The sequence below is a fragment of the Apteryx mantelli genome, chromosome 5, assembly GCF_036417845.1.
Source record: "Apteryx mantelli isolate bAptMan1 chromosome 5, bAptMan1.hap1, whole genome shotgun sequence".
In the NCBI taxonomy this organism is placed as follows: Eukaryota; Metazoa; Chordata; class Aves; order Apterygiformes; family Apterygidae; genus Apteryx; species Apteryx mantelli.
Window position 1 is genome coordinate 43,947,895 of NC_089982.1, and position 22,399 is coordinate 43,970,293.

The following is a 22,399-nucleotide window of genomic DNA, read 5'->3' on the forward strand; positions in this document are numbered from 1 at the left end:
GGCAAGAGAATCTGATTTGCTGGCAAAAGATACTAAATGCATTGTGCTCCATATCAGAGGCTGCTAGAAAACAATAATGATTACAAATGTTAATAAATTAATGGTATTATATTAATCAATTAGTAGTGCTATCTCTATCTTTCACAGACTACAGATTAAATGCTTTACTTGTAATGGTATGATGCAGCCAGGGATATTTTTCCAGTTTCTTCCTGCTTTAAACAAAAATTTTGTTTAAATATGTACAAAGGTAAGACATTATATCTAATAAGCAGTAAAGCACCTACAATATGCAGTCATATTCAGAATATTTGTAACATCACACATCCCAAGCTGCTTCAGATTTTAAGATAACAAAATTCATTGGGCTTGATTTCACCAAACTATATTCTTAATTGCAAGCTGTGATGGAAATCTTTTCCTGGTTTCCTCCTGCAGCTTTCCATTCAGGCAGATAGACAGCAGTGCAGAATAGAACTGAGAGGCCCTCTGCAAAGTTGAGAAACTGCCCCATACTTAAGCAGGACACACATTGCAGCAGAGACTTGCGCCAGCCTGGCTGCCTTCGTCACTCGCCACGTTCTTCCCTAGATGCCGTGGGGCCGGTTTCGCTGCAGCGCGGAGGAAGGGCCACGCTCAGCACTCCGCACAGAGCCCAGGCCGCCCACCGAGCACCACGCACCCCACCGCGGCCCGCCACTCCAGCCATCATAAGGCCTTGAGACCTCACACAGAGCTCCTGGAGGGCGTGAGCTGAGCTAACCCCCTTTCTTCATCTTTGCAAAGACAAACGAGCTTTGCTTTCAGTATCTGCTCATCTTCTTTAAGACACATAATGTCCCACTGAGCTTAAATCAATCTCTTTGCCTTTCCTGTTCAACACATATGTGAGACTGCAAGGGAAGATCATTAACTAATATGGTGCACAATTAAATAACAGCTTCAATGTAATACAGAGAAAGTTTTTTGCCCAGATTCACTCTTACAGTGAATCTGACATCAATTTTTATGTGAGGGTTTTGGTTTCTTTTTATAGAGACAATACGGAATCAATAATTTGCTCTTGAATGTTGGGAGTGTTCTAGCATAATTACTTCACTTACAGATACATTAATTTCTTACCATATTTAAAAGGTATACAGTATAAGAAATACCCTATGGGTTGTTAATTTACTGTGCCAGATGCACACACAAGTAGGAACGCAACTGAAAAACAGGCAACTACATACTAACGTTGTTAGTTTGTTTATTTACACGGAGCTACCTATCTGCAACTGTGGTTTAATTTCAAAGGATATAACGGGGCATATATAAATACTGATTGCCAGCTCTTCAGGCAATTATTTACTATGAATTTGTAATATAAGGGGCCAATAATAATTGTCTGTGGGATCTTTGAGGCACAATGAACCACGGATGTCTTCCTTTTTTGTAGCCTGAAGCTCCACCCTATGTGAAACCTTTCAAAGGCTTAATTAGTAGTCATCAGGGACTGATACAGCTCCATCCTAATGGAGGGGATGGGACAACTCCTCAGCTTGGCAGCCACTGCCTGAGGCAGGAGAACGTGCTTCTCTATTATTCAGCAATTCATTTGTATTTTATCAGAATTTTCTGTTATTTTTCTATAATCTTTGCTAAAGAAAATAGGACAAATCAAGTATTATAAGCCAAATGAAGTAATAGTTTGCTGCTCTGACAAACTGGAGATGAAGAGCTAGTAGGGTATCTTTATAAAACAATGTCATAGAAAGCACTTTATGTACTGCTGCATAGCAATACAATACTTTAAAGTGTTTCTGTATAGCAGCACAGTATGTTGTGTGAGAGTTAACTCTTGCAGACTAAAAACAACTATGCAATGTATTTGACATGCACAAAATATGTTAACATACTTCAGAAATGCATAAATGTAGATTTTGGGAAAACAAGCTTGCCATGTTTTTTGATCTTCTCAGATTTAAATTACTTTCTAATCTCTCCACTATATACTCCTCAGCCTTGACATCATTTTGCTTGTGAAGGAAATCAAAAGTACAAACAGGAGGGACTATGTTTTCAGCTACTTAAACTACTTCAGCTACTTCTGCTTTTTTTTTTATATGCATTCCCTTATTTATGCAAGCATAGAGAAAGGGAGAATCGGCCACCCTAACCAGGAAGCATAGCTTTTAATGAAAAGCATTTGCATTATGAAGAAAACACACCAGTACTTCCTGTTGATGAGGTGTAATTTTTTCCCTTGTCATACCTACTCAACCACATTTAAAACCCAAAAGCTGAAACTGGCAGAACAAGCTGAAAAAATATATGCATCTTCAGGTAGAAATAGTTATCACAGAGGCTGACCCAGTGGGATCTTCAGCCATAAAAATATAGCATAAGTTTGAATGAAGCCCTTGGAATATAACATGCAATAAATCTGTCTTCAGTCAAATAGCAAGTTCAAAAACATGTTAGCTGCATTATATTGACATTCCAAAAAGTGCCTTTCCCTTCTCTTCTAAAATAAGTGGAAGATTTTCCTATCACAGTTCTTGCATTCAGAAACCTCATAATTTACCAGTTGAAAAAAAATTCAGTAAAATACTGCTGGGGGCTACAGTAATTATAGATATCTTGCAAAATAAAATGTAAAATAGGAGATTACAAAGGGAATTACAAAGCAAGCTTTTAATAATTTAGAAACTTTACCTAACTCTGCCCAGTAAATAAAACACTGATCCCTAGTTTTTTGTATCCATCAACAATCCTAGACAACATTTTATGTTATTTTATAAACTCTTCTTGTTCTTCTCATTCAGAAACCTTTCAAACATACTAGAAATGCTTATAGAGAATGACTTCATATAACTGATTGCTCCAAAAATTTATGGCAGCAGTGCCACATGCAAAATTTCCACTGACGAAGAAAGTTTTATGGAGGTATAACCAGAAAAAAGTGGAACTGTGAGCTCTATTCATAAGTACTGTCAGGACCAACAATTCTTTCAAGACTGTTGGTTAAGTAAAAGACCACTTTTCATACAGATTACTATATATATTATTCAAGGCTTTAAGACGCTCACTCAACACCCTTTCACACATACAATTGTCAAATTGTTGGGCTTCTGTTCTGCCTAAAAACTTCCTTTCCCTTCTCTGTTCTAAATAAACCTTTTTCATTGTTTCTTTTTTCTTTTTTTTCTTTTTTTGGTTGCAGAGATTTTCTTTGCATGATGAAAGAATCCTGGCAAACTTTCCCTATCTGAATAGGAAAAGAAAAGAAGAAATTCTGAAAGAACATTAACTATTTTGCATTGTAATTCTTTCAAGTGGTTAATAACAGGGTTTTATCTCCCTTCTTGTTTAAAATCAATCACACAAAGGAAAATCTGCCATGAAACAGTCCAGAAGTGGCTAACGATGTTCTCTTGGTCTCTTGCTTGGAAAACATATTACGTTATATAGTATAATTTATACAATGAAGTGTCTGGGTTGTGAATAATCAATGCACAGAAAGCATTTCTAGTAAATATCTCTAGCAAGTTGGGTAATTCTAGTCTAAAATATTATTTGTTTCACATCATTTTGTGTCACATTTATGATGCATCGCACAGCCATTTGTATTTTATCATGTGATTTTCAAATTTTGTTACTGTATATTGATGTGTGATTTGATACTAAGTGCTGTAAAATAGTAGGCTGTAAAGTAAATTATGTCAATATGAAGTAACAAGTAAGACATTACAAAACACATGTATTTCCTCATTATGCACCATGATATCCCAGAAAAGAACTACAGTCAGCACGGATGGTTGTTCTGCTTAATTTTGGGTACACCACTAAGCAAACTTCTACTAAGGTGAGTTTTTTCAGTAATCAGCTGCTAATTACTTTTCAGCCACAAATGACACTAGATTCCTTTCAATGCGTTACACCAAAATTACATTTACATGGATGTACCAGCCCATTAAGATGCCCATGTTGAAGGCATGGGTTTTCAAGATGGATCTAAAGCCCATCATTCCACAAAAAAGGCTCTCGAAAATAAGCCCATATTTCACTGTACTTGAGCACAAAAGGTAGAAAGAAGCTTAGCTCATTTTCTGAGCCTCTCTTGCCCAGATATAAATGAATCTGTTCTCTGAAACGAGAAAGCCTTCAGTCATACTGTGGCTCAACTTGCCGTGTAAGGTCTGAGTAGGGTTTCAACCTGGGTCTTTCACCACTATCTGCCTCAGCACTTTGTCCTGAAGGATTACCACTAACAACCATTTTTAATTACAGGACTTAGATGAGTGAACCAGAATCTATTCTGTATTCATGCTACAAAACCTAGATGAGTGAACTAGCACCAATGCCGTATTCATGGGGGGCACGCCATCACCTTTTGTCACATAAAAAATGGCAATAGTTGGGCATCGTTGCTTCTGCAGCCACCCATATAGGCCAGGAATGAGCGCCTGTAAAAGATACACAGTACAAGTTATTCTGGGCCCACTCCCTCGAGAGTCTTGCCTGCCTCAGGCATAATACGTTCAGGAACTGACACAGAGCAGTGTCCTGCTGTACGGCTAGCACAAAACAGAGCAATCAACTTGCAAGTATTTTAAAGTCATTTCTGAGGGTAGTGGCTTCTTATTCCAGAAAAAGAAGATTTTAAAAATCTGGAAGTTGTGCATACAATAATCAGTTCTTTGAAGGGCTTGAATTCCCATGAGAAACATATGAAGGGCAAATTAACAGTGAAAATATGCAGAGAAACTGCTTGCTGAGTTAAAGCATGATCTTTGAATTAGCAAGACGATTATGACCTTAATTTCTTCTGAGATCTCTCCACTTAAGTTTCCATAGCCCTGAAAACAGGATAATACAATTTTCCCATAATTTGGTCATGTAAGGCTAGCTTGTGACTTGCATCAGTGTCCAGGTAAGAAAGTAAGTAGTAATAAAATTTTGTTTTAACTAGGTCTCAGAGGCAGAAATTACTAGGAGAAAATTATTAACATGCACAGTTTTGGAGGAAGAATGGTGGCTCCATCAGCAAGGAGGCTGAAAAGATTCACTGTTCCTCTAGATCCGTGGTAAGTCATCATTACCTTGAACTTACAAAGAAACAAGGAGAGAGCTATGACTTTCTGCAATAGAGCTCCCTCCTGCAGATATTCCTAGAGTCACCAAGGCTTTGACTTAAGCTTTATAAATGCATGATGATGACAAGCACTGTAACAGTTCTAGAGGTAAAGAGAAGAACGAAAATAACTATTTCAGAAGTATCAGTCCTTCTTTATAATTCTTTGTATTTTTGTAAGTTAGAATGCTGCATTTATCTTTCTCAGTAGTTTTTTAAGACCCTTCAGCCCTCTTTTCTGTCATGCACAAACTTCAGAGTGAGAGTGATGTTTGCTGCTGGAAGAGCTTTTGACCCTTAATTTTTTTTGAAATTAAGTGGAAGGAAGAAAGGGAAATTGTTAATAGGCAGGATGAGGGAAACAGAGTGTAAGTGCCTCGTGAGTACATCCCCAGGTGTAGGCTACTCATGCTTGAAGGCAAAGGAGCCATTTTGACCTTTCTGGGATGCTCCATGTCACAAATGCATTCACAGCATGAAGAACAAGTAACCAAAAGGTTGAGATGCCCTTCTGACTTTGTCTGTTTAGAGGCAACAAACACTACAAGAGCCAATTTCAGAAGACAAGTACTTATCTTAAGACAAGGAATAATGTCATAAACAAAGAAGAGTTACATGAGATTTTTGTCCAGATGTTCAAAGCAAACTAACACAATTGTAGCACTGTATTTTTCTCTCCAGTCTCCAATGTTTTCCTTGAGTTTATGTATCAAATCAATAAATAAAGTTTTGTTCCACTTGAGCAAGTTGTAAAACTGAGATGGGAAATAAAGAGAATGAAAGAAGGAGTTGATTATTTCAAAGGTGCCAATTTTTGTTCAGCTTTCCTTTCCCACATCTATTGTTTCTTCCTCATGCCTCAGCTCAGATGAGCAGGCAATAATGACCTGGACACAATAACATAGATTAAAATGGCAAACTACCATGTTCTTTAGCACAGAGGTGCAATCCTATAATCTTACCAGGCCTAAATTGAATCCAGAGCAGGTTTATAGGATAACACAGCTAAGGAGAGGTGAAGCCAAAGTCTTTTTGACCACTCAGCATATGTGTTGGGCTAAGAGCTCTGAGTTGTCTCCCATAAAACCAAAGGTCTCTGTCCTTTACACAAAGGTCACCCATCCAGAAACCTGTTGAGAAATACCTCTGGCTCACTACTGGCTGGCTTGCTCTCCTTTGTTTTACTTCTGATGACAGAACTTTACTTCTGATGACTCTCCACATTGGACCTCACTTCCTTGGCCTTCTGATACTCTTCAGGTGAGCAGCAGCAGATATATAGCCACATCCTTTTTATCCTGATATTATTAAAAGAGCAAAACAATACAGCTAGCCTTGGCCAACCCAGCCTCTGCTACCACAGAAGACCACCTCTCCCCAAATCACTATCTTGTAGGCCACTTTATGGACTGATACATGAATCCCTAATGAATCTCTAAAGAAACCAACAGAGCTAGCTTCCCATCTCCTATCCAGCAGGAGGAGAGCAGCAATGAGTCCCAATAAATCAATAGCTCTGGAGTCAAAACCCATTCGTTTTAGTGATAACTCAGACACCAATATACCTTAAAACCCCACTGCTTCCTCATGGCTGCAGCAAAAGAGAGAAATTGTCATACTATGAAGGTCTACACTACCTTTTTTTCAAGTATTTCTCTGCTGAGAATAAAGGACTACTAGGGATTGTGTACAGGAGATATATATATTCAAGCACATGGGGCTGTAATATCTGATAAAGTGCAGGTTGCTGAAACTGATGTTGTTTTCTGGCTCAGCTTTTAAAAAGTTTAGGAAACACAGTGATACTCTTTTAGTGAGGTGAGTGAATTGAACTAAACGATAAGTATTGGTAGAGAAATCTTAACGTTAGAGATTGCTATTCAGTTTTTAGAAACTACTGAAGATTACAAGTGTTTCATATTTGCAAGAAATGCTTATTGTTTCCTTAGTAAATGCTATCCTGATACAGAAAAATCTGTGATTTCTGATGCTCTGTCTCTGAAGTCTGATACTTCATGGAAAAAATGTCAGTGGAACAATTCTGTCCACTATTTTTTCCACTATTTTCTCCGCTTATACTAGAAGCAACATTTATATGAAAACAGAATCTTTGTGTCACGCCAGCTACTTTGCTTCAAATGTTTATTTGCCACTTCAGGATGCAGTTATCTCTGTGCATATCAAATGCATTCTCACCCAGGAACTGATCCAAAGCCCAAGAAGGTCAGTAATACGCTTTCCAGTCATTCTGTGGGCACTGGGAGATGTTCAGAACTCTGATATTGCACAGAAAACAGATATCTCAGAAATAGAAGGGGTTTTTTTTAATGTCTTTTACTGAGTAATAAATTTAGGGGAAATGAAAGAAGAAAACATATTTCTTAAATTATATATAAGATGGATTGTCTTTATTTCGTTATAGAAATCAGATGCGTTCTTGTAATTGAATGAAGTTGCAAATAAGGCATTATGGTTAAAGCCCTAAAACTTTCAATTTTCATGCAGAATTGAAGAATCTCTTTGGAAAAATAAGGAAGAGAGAGACAGAGAGAAAAAGAGGAAGAGAGAAATTAGACAGTGTAACTATCTTCTTTCCTGCAACCCTCTTCTCAGATCTACATGATGCCCTTACCCTCGGGGCTCTTCAAAAGGGTTGGGTTTTTTTGCCCAAATACCTATTCTGTCTTCTGACATGCAACTGCTTAGACTGCCTTTTTTGTCTATGCTCTGCTTTCCTGCTTCACATCAAACTGCTGTGGTTCACATTTTAAAATGTTCTGACAAACTCTACAACAAGATGCACCTTCATGTAGTTGAAGTCAAGGACAGATTTGAAAAACAGATGCAAATGCATGTTAAATGGTAGAGATGGTCTTTAAAAACAATGCTGTGGCAAAATGCTTGGATGCATATAGAGCAGAATACCAAAAGGGAGAAAGAGATTTTGTTCTCTGCCATGTGCTAGAATACCTTTGCCTGTTCTGGTTTCCAAATTTGCAGAAGGACATGGAAATACCTCAGAGATTTCAAAGGAGAGAAACAAAAAGACCTCCGTGTTGGGAAACAAGACTTAAGGGGTGACCTTACTGAAAGTTTACTTTAAGACAAGTTTGAGAGTTGACGTGATGATGTGCTATAATACTCAAGCATCAAGTTGTAGCCCGGTATGTTGGGCACTAGGCCACTAAGAGCAGGTTCACCAGATACAAGTTACTGCTATACAAATTCAACTGTGAAACAAAAAGGAATCTGCTATTAGGAAGGAACAGAGACTCATGATTGCTGAGCATCTTCAAGATGAAACTGATTGCCTTATGAAAATTTACCTTTGATCCAGCTTTGGGTGTAAATTCTTTGCTCTGTGGTGGGTGAAAGAAGGGTTGGGAAGGATCTGTAATGGTTCTGCCCAGTCTTGGAATTCATAAATCTAGATCTTTCCATTCCTTTTCCTTCATAAGCCCTTTTAAGATGGGAACTGCTTCAAAGGCCATTAGTATAATCATAAAAATTGTAGTTATGAATTAAAACAATGATTCAAATCAGATTCCATGCCTCAAGTCTTCTGCTAGCCACCCCTTTCATTTGGAAATTTATTTCCCCCCTACTGCCTCTTTGACTACTTCCACCCTTCTCTAAGGTATCAGCAATATACTATTGGCTAGAGACAGTACATTGAGAAACAGATCATTTTCTACAAAAATCCTGTGGTTGATACGCACAGCTCAGATACACAGCACATACTGCTTGTGAGATTTCAAGTGGGAAAAAAACTGTCTCTACATGAAACTAGGAGAAATGTGGGGCATCTTCTTCACATGTAGTGGGGGGAATTGCTGGATAACAGATTCTCTGCCATTGTAGGGAATTCAGGCAAGAATAAATTGATGTGCTGAATTATCTGGCCTAAAGTCTTCAGTACAAGCATAAAATGGTCTGTAACATAGGAAACTCAGGTTAAATGATCAGATGTTCCTCTGTGGTCACAATTTCTATGAAAAGCCTGTTTTCATTTGACCTGCTGTCTCTTTTTTATTCTTCTTCAATCCTTTGCTCCTTCTTTATTTAGTATCTAAAAATTGCAGCCTCTAATACCTATGTGCCAACCCTAATGGTGAATAGAACAATTCCACTAGTGAGTCTTTAAATCCACATAGAAACTAAATAGAAATAATTCTTGCAGGATACTACTTTTCAGAGAGACAATGACCCTGCACTGTAGCTTAGAAACTGCTGCTTCTAACAAACCAGAGTCCCAGTACTCGCGCTCTTCTTTACAGTGAGTAGCAAAACTGTTAGCACGTTTCACAGTCTGTGAATTAGAAAAATGAACTATGAGACTGTATTGCTAACGAAAATGAGTTCAGCTTTCCTTTTAAGGAGCTCTTAATATTGTCTTAACAAACTGCAACTGTTTTGTAACTGTCTTGTTTCCCACCTACATGAATCACATTATAATACAGGCGACAATAGAGCAGTATCGACTCTTTTCACTGAATACCGGAGAGGAAAAAAGAAGAAAAAAATAATTCTATTCTTGTAAAGAATTGTTTTAAGCAGATTCTGAGTTACAGTATTTTTGGCAAGCCTTGCTTTATGCAAGCTGAAGAGAAATCTACCATTGCAGATTTCCCTACCAACAAATAACACTGCATTCACTCCTTCCACATTCTCCATTTTTTTATTTCAGTTCTAATACCAATATAGTTCTGCTGAGTAATGGAATCTGCTTGTTCTGTAAATTGTTTAAGGATAGCTTTCATCAATTTACTGAATGATTGGCTAGAAAAGTGAAGCCAATCTACAACCTTTTAACCGAAAGGCAGTGGCTCCATTCTTGTGGATCTTTTACTTTGGTATGGTCCAGGACTGCAGCAATAACGCAAACGCATTCCATGTGATATTAAGAGGTGCAATGTATAGTAAAAATGAACTTTTTTTTTTTTTAGACACAGAAGTCAGAGGACATCCATACCAACTCCATGCATGCTCACTAAATCAAAGGAGAAGTCATCAAAAGGCAAATGCTGATTCTGCAGCTGTCAACCATAAGATTTTCTTAACTCGCCTCTTTTCATTACTTTGCTGAGGATGAGAAACTAGTTTGAATGGCAAGATGAATGTGGTGATATAGTGCTTGTGGATGCACATATTCCAGAAATTGAAGCTGACATTTTATTCTGCACCATGCTAACCACAAAACATTACTGTTTGCCTTAGCTCCAGTCCAACATCAAACAGCAACAAACCTTGAACACTTACAGCTAGGAAAAAGCGATAGTGTTTGGTAACTGGTTTGATAGCATAAAATCAAGACGAATTCTGGGAAAGGAGAAAGTAGCTGAAGTAACATCTCTGATATGGTCAGTTCATGCATACCATTGTCTCAGGATAAAGCAAGTCATTTGGGTTCTACTATATATCTGAAGCTGTTCAGTGATACACAATGGGTTTATATTAGGCAAAACATGCAAACAATGCAGCAATCAAAAAATCCTGAATGCACAAAGATAGATCTACTGTCAACATATGGCTCAATAATTACCTAATACCCTATCACTTCATTAAGGCCTTCTTCCCTGTACTATGAGAAAGAGTGAACAGATGTTCTTTTTTCACTTTCGCCATGACAGTCATAATTTTATAGACTCTTATTACAGTCTTCCTTAATTGTCTTTTTTTCCAGGCTGGTAAGTCCTGGATAATTTATCATCTAACTCGTACAGAATCCATTCAAAATACCAAGAACCTCCTGTCTGACAGATCAACTAGATGTGAGAAATCTGGATTCAAGCTCTTTCTTCTATAAGGCAAAGCAGGAGGTGGAATGACATGACTTCTCTCTGTCATGGGAATAGATAACTATTGGGATTCTGAATAGAAAGATACATGCAGTACAGGTCCAGTCCAAACCAGGTCTCACCCGAGTTAGAGTGTTAACTGACACTCAGGCATTAGCTGTGGCACAAAGCATTTCAATGACTTCAGATTTTGATTATGGTGCAAATGAGCAGCCAGAATCTTGTGTTAGCAGCTGACTGGGAACCAGGAGATTTCAATATAGGCTAAATCTGGCTTTTCTACTGTGCACTCGCTAATGGGTCACTCTTGGCTAAGCAGACAGGGTCACCACCTATCTCAGTGGCTCTCTATCTTTGGAATAAAATTGCATGTCTGAGGGTGGCAAAATTTAATCCATAATTAATAGTTAACTTTTAAAATAGTTTTAATTTTAAGCAGGTATATGTCTGTCTGTCTAACCATTTCCCAAAATCAAAATCTTTCTGAAAAGACTTTCTCTTTTTTCACTTACATTTCTTTTTATTCCTGATCTCAGCCTGCATGTAAAGATGAAAAGGAAAAATACATCTTTTCTTCTTCTAGAGAGACCCTTCTTCATCTGGGATGGACTTCAGGCCTCTGTCATGTCTCCAATGAAGATCTGTCTCTCCAAGGCTGCAAAGTCAATGGATTAGGGTTATTATTTTCATTTTTTTCTTTTGGTCAAAACAAAATTAAAGTCAAATGTCTTTCCATCCAATTCCTGTAGTTTCTTTGAAGTGCCTGAAGTTTAATTTCCTCCCTTGCCATGGTAAGCAAATATAGATGGTTATAATGTAGCACATGAAAGTTTTATATTCTCTCTGAGAACAAAAGTGCAATATTTATCCATTCTTTTAGGCCAGGAAGAATTAAAAGGCTCATCACCAGTCTCTTCTTAAGGACTTCTCCACAGACTGAAGCAGTAAGAACCACTACAGTCCCATGGCTCCAAGCACTGGTTATACTTCCTAAGGATACAGAGTGAGCTGAACAGGTAGGAGTCCTAGAAACAGCTGCAGAAAAGATCTATGATCAAATGAGCCCTGTGAGTGGTCTAACCTCTTCCCCCCTGTACACCCCTTCACTGGGTGTCAGGATAGCTCTCTCTCCTACCACTTACACTGGACAAAATTGTTCAGAAAACTTTCATGCTGTTATTGTAAAGAGCTGAAAAATTCAACAGTGTGGCAATCTCCATGCTGAGAATACGTTATGAAATCACCAGGGCAGAGCTATTTGATCTGTAAACACTCTAACATAGCTCAAACTGCCTCTGTGCCCTTTTCAAAAAGTGTCTCAATCCCAAACACAAGGCATCCTGCTAGAGTTTGGTTCATACTTCTTCCAGATATTTATGCCCTCACACAGCCGTAATACCATATTCAGTGCATACTCTCCACTTGCAAAACCACATCCAGGCAAACTAAATGAGAGACACTGCTTAGAATTATCCATATTGTGGATAACTCACCACTCACCACTCCCCCTCGTGTCCCTCACACTTCATCTCTATTAAAGCACATGAAAGAAAAGTGGTATATGGTTGTTCATACACTCCTATAGAGAACCTGAGGAGCAGCAGGAAACAGGCCTATAGTATGGCCACTGCAAAGATGTGCTTCCCTCCAAGCTCCAGTGCATACAGCAAACACACATGCACACTGACATTGTGAATATGCATACAGACAGCTCATCTCCAGAACTGCATTTCTACTCCACAGGAATAGAATAATAGGAAAATTCAGATTGGGAGGACCTCTGGAGATCACTTAGCCAAACCCCCCTGCACAAAGCCAGAGTATTTCAGTAGTTAACCAGTTTGCACAGAGTCTTATCCAGTTGAGTTCTGAAAATCTTAAAAATAGATTCTCCAACTTTCCAGGCAACCTGCTTCAGTGCTTAACCACTCTCACAGTTCTCAGCACTTCTGTGAAATGATGTTCATGACTACAAAGACTGGGAAATAAATATACAAGAAAAATAGTTGGGCATTTCATCTTTGCCACCTCTTTTGATCTCAGCCACAATATGACTATAACATTACATTTATGGTAGTTACAATAAAACCATAAGAAAAGGAAGCCAGTTACGAAAAATCATTTTTGTTACATCCTTTAATCTTTGCATTATATATTAAGGAACAAACTTCTTAGAGAACAGGAAGCTCATTCTCTTCTACCCCTTTTTAATCTCTTAACTACAGCCCCATATACTCCATAGCAGAAGGATTCTTTAGTCTCCAGATAACTAATTGTTTTCCTGATATTTTTCTGAAATACATTATAAAGTCTGTTTGCAGAAGCTGGTATATGTCAAAGAGGTTTTTGAGTCTCCTCTTGAAAATTAATATTCTGAAGACTACCACCATACAATAATAATGTGTGCTTATCCCTAGATGTAAGGGCTTGTGCCTAAACACTCTCCTTTTTGCATGGCAGTCTCTTTGTGCAGAGACCAGTCCATTGAATCGATTGACATTATTTAGATAATGTGCTCTTCTCTTTGATAAAGATACTAGGATTGGTATGTTTGGATATGTTTGTTTAGTTTTCCACTTTTTTCGAGATGGACATTAACCCCCCTCTGGCATTTCAGCTTTGATTAACCATTTTGTGAACATTTGTACATTCTGGTTATTCTGGTGTAATAGCAGATTGCTTTAATGACAGGGCTAGAAATACTGGGGAATAAAAATGTCCATTGCTATCAGGACCTAGTATTTATTTATTATTTGTAATAGAACAAGGCCAAATAGCCTACGCTCATAAATGCATACACATTGGCATCACAGACCCCACATTCAGAAAATAACCTCTGCTACAAAGACCTTATTGTCTCAAGTCTAAAACCTTTTAAAGTAACACCTAAAATTTAAGGCCAAATTCATCAGATTATGCTTTTTTAAAGCTCAGTTTAAAACTCATAAGCCATTCCAGAATCTTAAAAGTAGATATTTTTGTTCGGTTAGAGATTACCATGTCATTTTTTTTTACCCTATCCTACTTTTGCAACTCTGTAATTATTTTCTCATTATTACTGCATATTTTCTGAGCTCTAGACATGGACAACAATCCCATTGTGTCAAGCTTTGTAGTAGGTCTAATATTAAGTAGATGGTCACAAATGCATTCACTGCTGACTAACTGGTTCCTAGAGGTGACACAACATCAATTTAATTCCCATCACAGGACTTCACAAGAAGTTCACCACACCCTGCCAAACCCATTATTTCCAAAGCTCCCTTTAAAATGTGCTTAGAAGGTGTAATGAGGATGAAGGTTTGGGCCGAGAAGTTTTACATAGGTTTAGAGACTTTTTCTGATATTAATAATGTTTCTGATGTTTTTCTAATGTTAGCAAATTACAATAGCCCTTTGCCCTCCAGTCCTGTTTTCACGTGCTGGTTCAGCCCAACATTTGTCCTTACTTCAGCCTACTCATTTAGATATGAAAGTAAATCATTATGCAACACACAATTTATCCTTCTCCTCTTAATCTTAGTTTAAAGACAATTCAGCTTACACACCTGATCAAAGTTTGGAATTCAGTCCTGAATTTTCCCAGAATTTTCCCACATTGCAGTGAATGGCCACCATGATATCACAAACTGACCTAACACATTTCACGAGACTTTTTCCCTTTCTGGCTGGAGGGGTTCCTCTTAATATCACACCTCTTCCACTTTCAATTCTGAGTGGAAGCACTGGAACCTCCCAAAAAAACATAAAGGAGCAAAACTGAACACCATCACATATCAAATAAAAACAAGCTTGAATGGAGTTCATGATTAGAAATGAAGAAAAAAAATTTCCTATCTAATTTGGACTGAGTAGCTTTGGTACCTAAATACTATATAGTAGAGTCTACCCTTTACCTCATAACAGAGAATCGAGAACCACTGAATGCTGTGAATTTCCTCAGTATGTTTTTGGAGATTCAATATGTTGCTTTAGAGACTTAACTTTGCCCATAAACTTGCAAATCTGCAGAATGTTCAATAATCTTTAGAGGTTCTGATTTGTTTTTCTGTGGTGGTGAAACCTAATGATTTCACAGTGGACATCATAGAGACTATTTGGTGCTGGTTCAATAACCGAACGGAGGTTTTTGTTATTTCTACTGTTGCTTTTTACATTACCATTCATACTTGTAACGTGGCCATTTATTTGACACTGAATCCCCATTTTTCATTGAAATGAACAAGCAAAAGAGGTGACTCAGTTAAAAGGAGGATGGACTGACATGAAAATTGTAGGCTTCAGTTGTTACTGTGGAGGGGTATAAACCACACTCATTAAAATGGGATGCTGTTGAGAACATGGTATAAATCTGAAAATGGGTTGCCTCTGAGGGCTGCAGTGGGTTTGAGGAATGATTTTGCATGTAAAGCAAAGAACCGACAATAAAACAAGTGGCAATGTTGCTTTTCACAGCGTACAGAAGGAGGAGATGTTTCCTCAGAAAGCCAAAGACAAAAAAAAAAAAGCCATCTTCTTTACAGAATATATGCCTAGATTCAGAAATACCTGCATTTCAAACATGATCAAAGAAAGCAAGTATCATTAAGAAGATAATAGAGTTTGATTATAGCAAGAATAGAGCAAGAAAGAAAAGAACAGAAACAATTGCTGAGAATTTGAAAGGACAAAAAAGGGTAACTTTCAAGAAATAGTCCTTGCTCTATCTGAAAATTGAGTACTTTGAGTTCATCTTCTATAAAATGAAGGCTCAAAATGAAAGTTTATAGCAGATCCACTTACTAGGTAATTCTTTTCCTGATTCAGCATTGTGTGGCAGTATTAGGAGAGCTGTAAAGTAGAACCTCTTTTGAAACTCTTTCCTCAAGGTGTGAGTGGAGTAATGAACCTTAAATGGACAAGCTCACACTTAAGTCCAGACTGAGAGGATAACCTAGTGTTATACCAGAAGTTACCAGAGACCCAGCTGAGACTGAAAGGTGGACAAGCCTCAGCCCTTGCACACATCAGTGGGCTGTGGAGCTGGTACTGTAGGGAGAGAAGCAGATGGAGTCAGAGCAGGTTTTGCTAGGAAAAATGAAGCTTGAGTACCTTGCTGATGTAAGGGGGAGAGAACTAGAGGACGACACAAAATGAAGAAGAAGGGAAGAACAGAGAGTGGAGCAGAGGAAGTCATAATACAAAGGAATGTGGTATCCAGATGAGCAATTTTGCCGTCAGTGACAGAGAAGGAGGGAAAAGCAGTGAAAAGGAGAAGGAGGGAGATTCCAATTAGCATCTTGGTTTTGACAAAACATTCCAGCATCTTAAAGAGTATGCTTCTCTCTAAGAAGTCTTTTTGTACCTCACTACTGGAGGGAAAAGTGAGGAGGAAAATAAAATACACCTCTGTAAAAGAAAAAAGAGGAAGAAGAAACACCAGATAAAACAAAACTGCAATTACACATGCTGCATTCAGGTTTAAATCTTCTTAAAATAGTCAAGAGAATCAATAGTTATTTTAATGGCCTCCATAACTATTAATTTTGTACCTTAAAGAACTCTGGTAATGATGCTGATAGTAATCGCAGTAGCATTACTGATGGCCATAATGGAGGGGGTTTCTCTCCTGACTCCATTGTAATGCAGAGTAACACCGGCCATTTCCCTTCAGCTGAATCAATTCCACTGGAGACTCCTTGCTCCTCTGAGCTGGACATTACATAGTCATAATCATTTTACAAGCACTAAATATCAAAGCATATTAAGAAAACAGCTTCTGTAAAATTGTTCAGAATCTAGCCCAGAAAAGATAAAATTATACTATCTGTTTGCCACCATATTACTGGATCAAACCATTCCATCTTGAACCATTTTAATGTTTTGATTATTGAAACACATAACAGGTTTTCATGTAAAGAATGTTTTCTTTTCTTCAAAATTTGGCAGCAATATTATTGTGACTTTTTGAAATTATCCTAAACAGCTATTTGGCTAACTAATAGCTGCTTTGAAATGCACATAAACCCCAGAGCTGCATATTAGAAAATGTGATCCAAATATTACTCTTTGAAACATGCAAAGCTATACAAGCATTATTTTTTCAGGTGTTTGCACTTAGCCCTTCTGACAATATAGCCAGGGCAAATATTGCTGTTCAACTGTTATTCAGTTTTTTCCTTCCCTCTAAAACAGTCTGAATACATATAATTGTTTCATGGTCAAGACAGAACAATACGTTTTTGTTGTTAAGGCTGTAAAAATCAAGGTGACTCAATGGTCATGACTGAGCTTTATGGTCAAATTTAAATCTACGGAGAATACCATGAAAGCAGCCAGAGAAAAAGGGTTCTCAAGAGAGAAGTCCTTCAAACAAATTTCATGCAGTTAGATACAAAATTCACCCAATTTTCTCACATTATTTATCTGATTGTTTTGTTTGTAACTTTTTTGCTGTACCTTTATCAACATCTGGCAATATATACACCAAGTGCTACAGCTGTATATTGGAGCAGAAAATGTACACCAGAAATAAAGATTGCTCTTTGGTCAAACTACAAATTATGTTAATAGAGCATTTTTGCCATAAATTCCTCACAAACACTAATCTGCTAATCTCTGATTTTTTCCCTGTGGCAGAAGGAGGTGATGCACAGATCTGAACAAAAGCACCGAGAGAGGAGATCTACTCAGGCTCAGGTGCTTCTGCGCAGAATGAGCTGTGATGCTCTCCAGGTAAAGCCAACTTGCTTCCTGTGCTGCAAAACACCTTCCTTACCAACAGCATGTCTGCATAATGTTCGGTATTCCCACCGCGAACCACAGTTCTGTGCTCCAGGTAAGGTCTCAGAAGGAACAATATCCATCGCTCACTGCTGTAAACATACATACAGTAAAGAAACAAGGTTGGAAAGATAGTAAAGAGATGTTGTTAGCTCCTTCTGGGAGGAAGAGATTATGTGGAAATCTGCATGTGTAAAAGCTGTTCTAATTGTATTATATATTGCTTCCCAAATATGTATTTGGAAAACATGAATAAAACTCACTACATCATTTTCCAGCAAAGTCAGCAATGACTAATAAAAGATTTAAAATGTATGGGGTGAGCAATGGAGGTCAACAGAAATTCACCTTTTCCCTGGAATAAATTTCTCTAATTTACTAACCATACTTTTCCTGTGATGCATATGTAAAGGCACTGACTGATACTTCTGTTTAACCCAGCAGAATACCTGGGTTCTTTTGGGAAATATGTGCAAACTTGCAAATTTGGAGGAAGAAAAGAAAGAAAAAATACAGTATTTGAAATTATTCACAGCAGAACTCAACAGCTATCACCAAAAAGCTGACCAAAATACTAAAATATCACAGCTTTTCCCAATTTAAGATATTTTGAAAAGTCTACCTTCAAACTACAGTAAAAAATAGAAATCACAGTTGAAAATGCATAGAATTGTAGCAGTTTTTTAATTTCTCATAAGAGGAATTTTTAATGATGAAAGCATAGTTCAGTGAGAACCCAAGGAAACTGCAAACATAGGTAATTTATTTCAAGCCCAGCCCCAAAATTTTGCATCTCAGGAAGCCATTCACGGACCACTCTTCTAACAACTGCTTCAAATGGGGAGAGATGGAGAGGGGCCACCCCAAAGAAAGTTAAAGGAAATGTGCTTCCAGACAGCTGGCTTGTGGGTTACCCCATCCAGATCACAGCTGGCCTGCTCGCCACGCAATTTCAACAGCCAGCCATCTACTCCAGTTTCATCACACAGCACTACTACTAAAGACCCAACTATTCTTTCCATTTTCTTAAGAAATCTGCTCACATCCATGTTCTGCTGTTTGTCCATCTCTCCTGCACAGACAACCTCCAGGGCCTCCTTCAGGTGAAGCTGCCCGCATTGGCGGCATCGCAGTTTTGCTCCTCCTGTCCTTCCCCTGCACCGATTCCCATGGGAAGGCAAGCCAGGCAGGCCCAACAGGTGCTCAGGAGACGGCATTTGTCTTTGCAGGCTTACTCACTAACTTCTCTGCAGTAGCCTGCGTACTACAAGTTACCTACGTAGCACAGGTTGGAACAATTCCTAGGAGATATCAATAAACTTTCCGTGTGGCTGTCTCTCCCCAGGATTAAGGGTTTTACTGCTGTTCCCCCACTATAGAAGGCTTCATCACTTTCTCAAGGCAGTACTTTTTTAAACTCTACAAACATATTTCATTTTCCTTAAAGAAGTACACAGTTTAAACTTAGCTAATTAGAGAGATACAGGTATAAAATGCTTTCAAGTGGTTAAAAGACTCTCACTCTGCTTAATAGCACAAAGAGGCTGTACTTAACATCAGATACAAAATGTGAAATCTGAAAAAAAATCCATTAACTAAACAATATACAATACTCATTACAAGTTTTGTTGCTCTATTTTCATTTGCACGTTTCCATGGGATAAAAGTACTAATTTTTTCAAATTTCTGCAAGCTTAAAAATATTTCCCATCATGTCAACAAGCACATTCATTCCTGCAGTTTTCCCCAACCTAACCAAATGCAAAGCACACCTTTCCATGCAGTGCCCAAGCTTGGCAAAAAATACATCCACTAACCTGGCAGCTAAGATTATTTGCCATTTCTTTGTTTCTGTTGACATCTACTTAGCAGTTTTTATGTGAGAGGTTCTTTGCAAAGTACTGTTTGTTCCTCTCAGCAGTCACTCCTCTTTTAAACTCTGACCTCGTTTCTCTTCTGACAGCTAATCTCCGTTTTCCTTTAAGTGCAAGGATGCCTCATCCATTTGCTGTCAAGAGAACTCTCCTCCACCACTTTCCCATTTAGCACCTTCTAATATACACACCCAAATCTGAATTATATTCCTTAAACTATTGCTTTCACCTACATTTTGGATGACTTGTTTTACAGACTGGTGATCAAAAGCCAATGTCAACATTTGGCTAACTCCCTGTCCAGTAGCTCAGCCCACCCTGACTTTGTACCTAATCCATAGCCTGGCAGAGCAAAGAGAGGAAAAAACTTCCTTCTGCATTACTGGGGGCACTTGCCAAACATCTCAGCAAGTTTACACAACCAGAATACTTCTGCACTGCAGACATATTAATTAACTCGCACAATATTACAGGTACCACAGGTGAGGCAGTCAGAAGACCATAAAAGAAGACAACACAGAACTGGAAATATAAACAAAATTTCTTGAGCCCCAGTTCACTCTAACTACTAGTAAGCATTTCTCCTTTCCTTTTTTCCATACTAAAACATCCCAGTACTCCTGCGTAGAGTCCCAAGGAATGACTCTGAACCAGCGAATGTTTTGCTGAACGGAGATAGAACAACGGGCAGAGACAGACAAAGAATGTATTCTTTAAGGGGTGAGACCACATCAATTTTAATTTGTACTCACTGTGAAACAATACCATGTTATGAATGTTCTTTCAGTAGCATATCGAGCCATTTGCTGACTCTTGATTCGTGAAGCGCTCTGCGCTTGTTGATAAAATCACAGCACTGAGCTAAGTACACTGTGCTTCTACCATCTGACCCATAGCAGGAAGGCTGAATTAGCTTAACCAGTCTTACCATCCCAGGATTCGATTTGGGGTGGCATGTTGATTTCTTTAAGCCAAATTTCTTAAACAAAATATTAACAAAATTTGTCAAGCATTTTGTATCCTTATTATTCTAACAGCTTAGAAAAAAATTTTGCTATCTGACCCAATTACCTTTGTTGATATTTTCACCTATGCGAAGCTCATGCTGTCCCATCTTTGTAGCCAAAATAATAAATGACTGATCACAGATTTTCACTTAGATTTTAGGCCTCTGATATATAAAGACAATCATGCTACTGGCTTCTTCAGCAATGATAATGGTTTGCTCATAGTTATTATTGGCATTTGATTATAATTTCCCAGTTTTGTGGACGTTTCTGTTACTCCGTATTTCAAATAATTATTTCATTACACATCTGTTATTGCAAGAATAAGGGTGGAATATCAACATTAGCAAATACTTTGAGTTGAAGTTTCCATAGTCACTTCTATCCACTGCCTTGTATGCTTATAATGCTCTAATTTATGCATTCTTAGCATCCTCTCCCTACTATTTTATCTACCAGGTGCAAGTAAATAAGAAATTTTTATTGTTATTTCCATATTCAGGCACTCAGAAAGCTTGGCTGGAAAGCTGAACACACTTATACGCATGTCTTTAGATAAACAGAATCTCTCACTATGATCAAACATACTCAGTATGCAACATCAAGGTATTTGCTTAAACCCCAGTTAAGACAATGGCTTCTGTTATTGCCAGCATGAAGTCTTATTGGTACTCTAGATTCTTAAAAGCATCGAGAATATTTTCTCTTATCAGCATTCAGCAGAACTGAAGTGTTGCACTGCAGGGGACCATGCCGTGCTTTCCCTTTTCTGCTCTGAGAAATAGGAGGGTAAAGAGGCAAAAGGATCTGGTTCAGTATGCATGAAGAGGCACAGGCAAGGCTTCTTGGGGCTTTCAAGCTGCTTTCGTATCCAAAGAAGGGCCAGTGAGCTTTCAGCCCGCACGAGTATCTAAAACTGCAGACAAACAATTGTTTCTTAGGTCCTGGTTAAATGTAGATGTATGCAAACACTTAACTTCATTGGGATTAATCTGTTAAGAATATGCATAAAACACTGAAGGACCAATGAAGGCTTCTAATGTCAGGAAAGAACTATGTCAGGATGTGCTTACACGGTGATCGTATAATGGGACCTTCCAGTCCTACTTTTCCCACCACAAAAATTGAGATGTTTCTATTACTCAATGAGCTAACATTTAACTGACTTGTACAGTACTTATAGAACGACTGAAAGATTAAGTTTAAAAACCTATTCAAAAGAAAGGATAGATGTATGCATCTCTGAATACAGAAAATCTTGAAGGGATTCTTTTTAAGTGACTGCATTCCTTTGATGATACCACATTTGCTAAATGACTTATCTACCATTAGTCTTATGTGGTCATTAGAGAAAGGAAAGGAAAATGTGCATGTAAAAGAGCAAACAAGAAAAAAGAAAACCCAAGTAGAATATGGGGTGCCTATTTCTATGTCCACAAAACAATGGCAAGGGAAAAGAAAATCCTAATGAAAACAAACCAAACCAAAAAAAAAAAAAAACCAAAAAAACCCAGAGCAATCAATATCTTTTCTGTATTTGTAAAAGTGCTGAGTTAATATTCTACGGAAAGAAGTAACACCATTTTCTGATTTGGAAACAGGAGTATTTTCACTGATGTTACCTAATTTTTATATACACTTTGATATTAAAAAAAGAAAAAGTATGGAAAATACACCAAGTAGATATGGACAATTCTAAGCAAAGAAAAGTTATTACAGTAACAGGAGATGCAATCAGGGATACAAAGGAACAAGGGTTCCATGCATTTGTCTTCCCCTGGAGTTGTAGCCAGCGCTGTCCGGCCAACGCTGCTCAGCTAATGAGATCCGACAAGATCGCAGCCC